The following is an 8635-nucleotide window of genomic DNA, read 5'->3' on the forward strand; positions in this document are numbered from 1 at the left end:
TAGAAGGAATACCCAACTCATCATCAATGCTCTGTTCTGAGCCACTGGATTCACCATCCACATAAGAGTGACCTGCATTCACATCAAACATGGGCTGATCAACCTTCTCTTTTCCTTTTCGTGATACCTGCATACCACTATCTGCATTGCTTTGAGAAGATTCTCCTGATCTCAATATGCCTGTCCATGGCGAAGAATGTGAACCACTGCTAGAGGACGGTCCAGGTCCACTAATATTTTGTGACTGCTGTTGTGAATTTTGTGCAGCATTACCATTTTGTGCATCTACATCATCAATCACATTTACTGGTTTATACCAGCTACTCATCTCATCAAAAAAAACATCTCTGCTCACTGTAAACTTACGAGTAGAAGGGTTATAGCATCTATACCCTTTTTTATGCAGAGAGTAACCAATAAAGATGCACTTCTCAGCTTTTGGATCCAACTTGGATCTCAGCTCATCTGACACATGTACATAGGCAATGCAACCAAAAATTTTCAAATGAGAAATATATGGTTTCCTACCAGTATACCTCTCCTCTGGAGTCATTCCATGTATTGTTGCAGTGGGAGTCCTGTTCATTATGTAGACTGCTGTAGCAACTGCTTCAGCCCAATAAAAATCTGGCAAGTCTTTTTCATTGAGCATGGCACGAGATACCTCTCCAATATGCATGTTTTTCCTTTCTGCAATTCCATTTTGTTGTGGGGTATAACTGCATGAATATTGCTGCTTTATGCCATGCTCCTGCAATAACCTTGCAAACTCATTTGAGAGGTACTCTCCCCCTCCATCTGACCTTAGGCATTTTATTTGCAGACCTGTTTCTTTTTCAACCATAGCTTTAAGAGTTTTGAAATGCCCAAACACTTCACTTTTCTTCTTCATAAAATACACCCAAAGTTTTCTGCTATAGTCATCAATAAAAGTGACAAAATAATGACAGCCTCCAAGAGATGCAGCTTTAGTAGTCCACACATCAGAGTGGATTAATTACAATGGCTTCTCACTCTCTTGAACATGTCTAGGAAATGGTTTCCTTGCCTGTTTTCCAAATTGGCAGGCTTCACATACCTTATGCATTTCTGCAACCTTGAATTTAGGCAATCCTGCAACAATATTTTGGGCCTGCATTGATTTAAGTCATTGTACATTAACATGACCAATGCGTTTATGCCAGATATCAATATGTGCAACTACACCGGTCCCATGTGCAAACATTGCTGCACTCAATTCAGACATGTCTGCATCCAATGTAAACATTCTGCCCTTCTTCTTTCCTTTTGCTATCAAGCAACCTTTATTTTTCATATCCTCAACAAAGCATCCATGAGGATTAAATCTGACCTGCAAGCCCTGTTCAACCATTTGACCAACAAAAACCAGATTCTTGGTGATATTCGGGACATGAAATACATCGGACAGGTATTTCTTTTTCCCATCCTGCATAGACAAAGGAATTTTTCCAATCTGCACAATCGGATGTGCAGTATCATCACCAGTCTCCACAAATCCTGGTTTTTCCATTTTCCTTGCATCCTCCATCCATTCTGCATGACCTGTCATGTGGTTTGATGCACCTGAGTCAACATACCATACATCGTTGCTTTCTTCTGCTCTTGTCACAGAATTGTTCATGTGCTGCACCATAAACAGATGCTCATTTCTGTCATCACCCTGTCTACTAGAGGATGCATAATTTCCTTGTTGCAGTTTTCCATTCATGATGTCATTCTGCTTTTTATAGCAGTCTTTAGCCATATAACCCATTTTACCACAATAGTAGCATTCAACATTACTGTTTGCATTTTGGCCTCTTTGCCATCCACCACGACCTCTTTGGCTCCCCCTGCCTCTAGAGTTACCACGTCCTCCTCCATAGGACTGGTTTTCTTGAGTTTGCTGCATATTCTGATTTCTACCACGGCCTCCAAATCGGCCTCCTCTACCTCTGCCTCTACCTCTTCCAGCATTTGAGTAGAAGACAGCTTCTTTTGAAGTTCCTCCTGAAGAAGATGCACCACCATTTCTCTGCTCCTCAGAAATTAGAAGAGCAATCAACTCCTCAAAATCAGGAAATCTTTCACGAACAGAAATGGATGTCTGAAACTGTGCATAATCCTTTCCTAGACCATTCAAGGTCACAGAAACTAAATCATCATCTTCCACTGGCGACCCAATGGAAGCAAGTGCATCTGCAATCTTCTTCACCTTCATGTGGTAGTCATTGATGCTCATATTTTCTCTTTGCACATTGTGCAACTCTTGCTTGAGCTGCATTTTCTTGGCTTGCGTATTTGTGCTATACATCTTTGACAAAGTATCCCATGCCTCCTTTGGCGTACTTGCATCCTGAATATGCACAATCATAGAGTCTGAAATGCTGATAGACAGCCAGTACATAACTTTCCTGGCTCTCTCATGCCATGCTTTGAATGCCTGTATTTGCTGTTGATTGGGAACATCAGGAAGAACTGGTTCTTCTTCATTTCCTGCAACAAACTCCCAATATCCTTTTCCCATAAGGAAATTCGTCATTCTAAACTTCCATGCTTGGAAGTTGTTCTTGTCAAGCTTTTCAGTGACAATCTGTGAGAGAGAATCAGACGCCATTACAGAATACTGCAAAAAGTTCTGTCACTGCAAAAACCCAGCTTCACCCTCACAAGGGCAAATCTGCAAAACTGGCGAAAGTGGTATTTAACCACACAGTCACTTCCTAGTGACGATTTTGCATAAACAGGAACCAGGGATGATTCTGAAACTCCCAATGTCTCTGCGCACAAGCATACGATGCAATTTCTACAATAGCTTTCCACCGACCTGCAGAACAGTGGTCGCACAGCATAAAACTGGGCCTTTTTCTGAGTGCGTGCAGAAAACTTCCGCCTCCAAAACAGGCCGCGAAGGGCGTCTCAACCTGAGACAATGCACTCCTGCAATTTCCGGCTGTGCTACCTGCAGAGATCTGCTCCCAAAACAGAAAATGAAAGTAACACTGCTCCTCTTACCAGACCACCGCGAGCTTGGCTTGCTTTCTTGAGCTCCTTACCACGAACAAGGCTCTGATACCATGTCAAGATTGTGGGAGAGAAGGAAGGAGTCTCACTTGAAGCTTTCTTGCTTGCACAATGGGGGAATACATACAAGGGTGGAGGCTGAAAACTGTTTTCCTCTTCTTAGTTGTGTAAGCCAAAAGAACTCACTTACAAAGAAATAGAAGAACCCTATATGGGTCTCAAAAACCAAACTCAACTAACTAAGGTGGCATACTAACTGAGCCACGAACTAGAGTAGATAAGGATAGCTATCATGTAGCTATTATTCATCGGCGGTGTACCAACCGCGTCTGCAACTGACAAGTCGGTGACATAAGTACTCAACGGTCACCCTGGCGTATCACGAGTGGAGCTCGATATCTCAACACTCCCCCTCGAGCTCAATCTCAATTCCTGCACACCAAGCAGGTCTCTGAACTTGCGCAGCTTCTCTGCGCCCAATGCCTTCGTGAATATGTCAGCTATCTGATCCTCTGTGCTGACATAAACTAGATCAATAAGACCTAGTAAAACCCTCTCCCGCACATAGTGATAATGCACCTCAATGTGCTTTGTTCTAGCATGATAGACTGGGTTATTTGCCAAATGTATACTGCTCATGTTGTCACAATAAATGACAACCGGTCCATCTGTAGGCTGATGCATATCATAAAGTAGCTTATGCAACCAAGCTACCTCACATGCAGCCATTGCTGCACCCCTGTACTCAGCCTCTGTGCTCGACAAGGCAACTGTAGGCTGTTTCTTGCTGCTCCAAGTGACTGCAGCACTCCCAAAAGAGAACACATATCCACTGGTAGATCGTCTATCAGAAATACTACCAGCCCAATCAGCATCAGTGTATCCATGCAGCTGTATCTGAACCCCAGTCTCATAAAATAGTCCATACTGCAATGTGGACTTCACATACCTGAGTATGCGTCTAGCCGCATCCAAATGCGATTTCCTTGGAGCCTGCATAAACTGACTTACCAATCCAACAGCATAGCTCAAATCTGGCCTGGTAATAGTCATATAAATCAAGCTTCCTACTATGCGTCTGTACATAGTAGGGTCTTCCAGAAGCTCACCTGCATCTGCGCTCAGCTTCACATTTTGCTCCAAAGGAACTGAAATAGGCTTACAGCCTGTCATCCCATATTTGGACAGCATGTCCAATCCATACTGCCTCTGCAAGAGTTGTATCCCACTTGGTGATCTAATCACCTCAATGCCCAAGAAATAACGCAGCTCTCCCAAATCCTTCATCTCAAACTTCTGCTTCAATAGCATTTTCACATGAAGGATATCTTCATCACTGTCACCTGTCATAATCAAATCATCAACATAAATGACAAGTAGCATAATACCTTTCTCTGTTTTTCTCACATAAAGTGAGAAATCTGCCTTGGAAATCTGAAAGCCAATAGTGACAAGATACTGTCCTATCTTGTCAGACCATGCTCTAGGTGCTTGCTTCAAGCCATACAAAGCTTTCTTCAACCTGCAAACAAACTCAGGATGAACAGCATGCACATAACCTGGTGGCTGCTCCATATAGACCTCTTCTTGCAAATCACCATGCAAGAAGGCATTCTTTACATCCATCTGATGTAAAGACCATCCCTTTGATGTAGCCATAGCAATGACTGCTCTTACGGTTGCCATCCTTGCAACCGGACTGAATGTTTCTTCATAGTCAATTGCATATGTTTGTGCATACCCCTTGACTACTAATCTTGCCTTGTATCTGTTCACAGAACCATCTGCATTGTGCTTCACCTTATAAACCCACTTACAGCCAATTGCATTTTTACCTTTAGGCAAAGGTACCAATTCCCATGTAGCATTTGCTTCCAAGGCATCCATTTCTTCATCCATGGCTTTCTCCCATTTTTCTTTTCCCATGGCTTGCTCAAAAGAAGTGGGTTCTGGTTCCTGTATCACTTTGACCATATATGCATAGTGAATGGCTGTAAATCCATCATATTTCAGCCTATCCACAGGATACCTAGCTCTCGTAGACCTGCGCAAAGTAGGTTCACTCCCAGGTGCTCTCAAAACATCCCTGGTCTTCCTTACTCCAGGTGTAACAATAGAAGGAATACCCAACTCATCATCAATGCTCTGTTCTGAGCCACTGGATTCACCATCCACATAAGAGTGACCTGCATTCACATCAAACATGGGCTGATCAACCTTCTCTTTTCCTTTTCGTGATACCTGCATACCACTATCTGCATTGCTTTGAGAAGATTCTCCTGATCTCAATATGCCTGTCCATGGCGAAGAATGTGAACCACTGCTAGAGGACGGTCCAGGTCCACTAATATTTTGTGACTGCTGCTGTGAATTTTGTGCAGCATTACCATTTTGTGCATCTACATCATCAATCACATTTACTGGTTTATACCAGCTACTCATCTCATCAAAAAAAACATCTCTGCTCACTGTAAACTTACGAGTAGAAGGGTTATAGCATCTATACCCTTTTTGATGCAGAGAGTAACCAATAAAGATGCACTTCTCAGCTTTTGGATCCAACTTGGATCTCAGCTCATCTGACACATGTACATAGGCAATGCAACCAAAAATTTTCAAATGAGAAATATATGGTTTCCTACCAGTATACCTCTCCTCTGGAGTCATTCCATGTATTGTTGCAGTGGGAGTCCTGTTCATTATGTAGACTGCTGTAGCAACTGCTTCAGCCCAATAAAAATCTGGCAAGTCTTTTTCATTGAGCATGGCACGAGATACCTCTCCAATATGCATGTTTTTCCTTTCTGCAATTCCATTTTGTTGTGGGGTATAACTGCATGAATATTGCTGCTTTATGCCATGCTCCTGCAATAACCTTGCAAACTCATTTGAGAGGTACTCTCCCCCTCCATCTGACCTTAGGCATTTTATTTGCAGACCTGTTTCTTTTTCAACCATAGCTTTAAGAGTTTTGAAATGCCCAAACACTTCACTTTTCTTCTTCATAAAATACACCCAAAGTTTTCTGCTATAGTCATCAATAAAAGTGACAAAATAATGACAGCCTCCAAGAGATGCAGCTTTAGTAGTCCACACATCAGAGTGGATTAATTACAATGGCTTCTCACTCTCTTGAACATGTCTAGGAAATGGTTTCCTTGCCTGTTTTCCAAATTGGCAGGCTTCACATACCTTATGCATTTCTGCAACCTTGAATTTAGGCAATCCTGCAACAATATTTTGGGCCTGCATTGATTTAAGTCATTGTACATTAACATGACCAATGCGTTTATGCCAGATATCAATATGTGCAACTACACCGGTCCCATGTGCAAACATTGCTGCACTCAATTCAGACATGTCTGCATCCAATGTAAACATTCTGCCCTTCTTCTTTCCTTTTGCTATCAAGCAACCTTTATTTTTCATATCCTCAACAAAGCATCCATGAGGATTAAATCTGACCTGCAAGCCCTGTTCAACCATTTGACCAACAAAAACCAGATTCTTGGTGATATTCGGGACATGAAATACATCGGACAGGTATTTCTTTTTCCCATCCTGCATAGACAAAGGAATTTTTCCAATCTGCACAATCGGATGTGCAGTATCATCACCAGTCTCCACAAATCCTGGTTTTTCCATTTTCCTTGCATCCTCCATCCATTCTGCATGACCTGTCATGTGGTTTGATGCACCTGAGTCAACATACCATACATCGTTGCTTTCTTCTGCTCTTGTCACAGAATTGTTCATGTGCTGCACCATAAACAGATGCTCATTTCTGTCATCACCCTGTCTACTAGAGGATGCATAATTTCCTTGTTGCAGTTTTCCATTCATGATGTCATTCTGCTTTTTATAGCAGTCTTTAGCCATATAACCCATTTTACCACAATAGTAGCATTCAACATTACTGTTTGCATTTTGGCCTCTTTGCCATCCACCACGACCTCTTTGGCTCCCCCTGCCTCTAGAGTTACCACGTCCTCCTCCATAGGACTGGTTTTCTTGAGTTTGCTGCATATTCTGATTTCTACCACGGCCTCCAAATCGGCCTCCTCTACCTCTGCCTCTACCTCTTCCAGCATTTGAGTAGAAGACAGCTTCTTTTGAAGTTCCTCCTGAAGAAGATGCACCACCATTTCTCTGCTCCTCAGAAATTAGAAGAGCAATCAACTCCTCAAAATCAGGAAATCTTTCACGAACAGAAATGGATGTCTGAAACTGTGCATAATCCTTTCCTAGACCATTCAAGGTCACAGAAACTAAATCATCATCTTCCACTGGCGACCCAATGGAAGCAAGTGCATCTGCAATCTTCTTCACCTTCATGTGGTAGTCATTGATGCTCATATTTTCTCTTTGCACATTGTGCAACTCTTGCTTGAGCTGCATTTTCTTGGCTTGCGTATTTGTGCTATACATCTTTGACAAAGTATCCCATGCCTCCTTTGGCGTACTTGCATCCTGAATATGCACAATCATAGAGTCTGAAATGCTGATAGACAGCCAGTACATAACTTTCCTGGCTCTCTCATGCCATGCTTTGAATGCCTGTATTTGCTGTTGATTGGGAACATCAGGAAGAACTGGTTCTTCTTCATTTCCTGCAACAAACTCCCAATATCCTTTTCCCATAAGGAAATTCGTCATTCTAAACTTCCATGCTTGGAAGTTGTTCTTGTCAAGCTTTTCAGTGACAATCTGTGAGAGAGAATCAGACGCCATTACAGAATACTGCAAAAAGTTCTGTCACTGCAAAAACCCAGCTTCACCCTCACAAGGGCAAATCTGCAAAACTGGCGAAAGTGGTATTTAACCACACAGTCACTTCCTAGTGACGATTTTGCATAAACAGGAACCAAGGATGATTCTGAAACTCCCAATGTCTCTGCGCACAAGCATACGATGCAATTTCTACAATAGCTTTCCACCGACCTGCAGAACAGTGGTCGCACAGCATAAAACTGGGCCTTTTTCTGAGTGCGTGCAGAAAACTTCCGCCTCCAAAACAGGCCGCGAAGGGCGTCTCAACCTGAGACAATGCACTCCTGCAATTTCCGGCTGTGCTACCTGCAGAGATCTGCTCCCAAAACAGAAAATGAAAGTAACACTGCTCCTCTTACCAGACCACCGCGAGCTTGGCTTGCTTTCTTGAGCTCCTTACCACGAACAAGGCTCTGATACCATGTCAAGATTGTGGGAGAGAAGGAAGGAGTCTCACTTGAAGCTTTCTTGCTTGCACAATGGGGGAATACATACAAGGGTGGAGGCTGAAAACTGTTTTCCTCTTCTTAGTTATGTAAGCCAAAAGAACTCACTTACAAAGAAATAGAAGAACCCTATATGGGTCTCAAAAACCAAACTCAACTAACTAAGGTGGCATACTAACTGAGCCACGAACTAGAGTAGATAAGGATAGCTATCATGTAGCTATTATTCATCGGCGGTGTACCAACCGCGTCTGCAACTGACAAGTCGGTGACATAAGTACTCAACGGTCACCCTGGCGTATCACGAGTGGAGCTCGATATCTCAACACTCCCCCTCGAGCTCAATCTCAATTCCTGCACACCAAGCAGGTCTCTGAACTTGCGCAGCTTCTCTG

Source organism: Lygodium microphyllum, chromosome 2, assembly GCF_053477565.2.
Source record: "Lygodium microphyllum isolate KBCC chromosome 2, Lygodium_microphyllum_v1.1.10, whole genome shotgun sequence".
Taxonomy (NCBI): domain Eukaryota; kingdom Viridiplantae; phylum Streptophyta; class Polypodiopsida; order Schizaeales; family Lygodiaceae; genus Lygodium; species Lygodium microphyllum.